The sequence below is a fragment of the Phaethon lepturus genome, unplaced genomic scaffold (genome assembly GCF_000687285.1).
Source record: "Phaethon lepturus isolate BGI_N335 unplaced genomic scaffold, ASM68728v1 scaffold18069, whole genome shotgun sequence".
In the NCBI taxonomy this organism is placed as follows: domain Eukaryota; kingdom Metazoa; phylum Chordata; class Aves; order Phaethontiformes; family Phaethontidae; genus Phaethon; species Phaethon lepturus.
In genome coordinates, this window is record NW_010564322.1 from 999 (window position 1) to 2,155 (window position 1,157).

The window sequence follows — 1,157 nt, forward strand, 5'->3', positions numbered from 1 at the left end:
CAAGCCACAGTGAAAAGTATCTTCTACATCACCACAAGCTGCTGCAACTACTTCACCATCTGATTAACAGCCCATCAGGACTAAGCAGTGATGAGAGGGTACAAAACATAATTGGTTGTTTTGGTACAGGGCTAGTCACCTTCTCCACCAAGTCACTGAAAATAAAACACCTGAGGTGATAACATTCCTGGTGACTTGTGTTCTCAAGCAAACAGAAGTATGTAACCAGGTTTCCAATATGAGAAACTCCTTCTTTAGTACTTAGTGTTCATGGTTTAGGGAACTTATCTTCTCCCAGAAGATACTGGAAATATCACTGTAAACAGGATTCCGATGTATTCATTACTCTGTGCTTCATTAAAGAAGTAGATATGCACCCTTGGTTCTTCTAGGTGCTCCCATTGCATCTTTCTGGGCTAGGTAGACTGAGACTACAGAACGGTGGTTACCTCTTTGGCCTGCTGCCTTTAGCCAGCTTAACAACCATCCTGGATATTAATGACCTTCCTTGTCAAAAAGTGGTTAGTTCCAGTAAGAAACTTTCTAGAGCTGAGTGGAAACAGCCTGCCTTCCTTGCACAAGCATTATCTAAGCAACCCATGCATAGCTTTTGACATACTGAAACTTTCACTCTAATATGTATTATTTTTCATATCACAAAAAAGGGAGTGATTAGCAAAGGTCACAGGGTTCAGCAATTTTCAGTAATTACCCCAAAGGGCATAAACAAACAAACTTACTTCAATCAGAGACAGGCAGAGACCAAAACCTACTAAGTGCAGCCTGCAACTGACCATTTTGATCAATTTATCTTATATCATTTAATGAATCACTCTAAAGCAGTGAGTCATTGCTGATACTTACTGTTTTACTACTGCAAGTTGCAAAATTGTCCTCTGTACCCATTAAGTGATAATAATACACTTCCACACTGCTTCTCTGCCCCAGACTTGCCAGCCCTAGCAATAAAACTCAGCAAAGGAAACTGATAGTTCCAGCAGTGAGAAAGCTGGTAACAGTTTTTCCCCAGTGCAGTTCAACTTTCTATTCTCATTAAAATGAGACAAATTAGATCCCTAAATAGTCCTTTATTCAAAGAACTACTATCTTGGAGAAACTAAGTTTATGGCCCAATTATGATATCATTAGAATCCTGC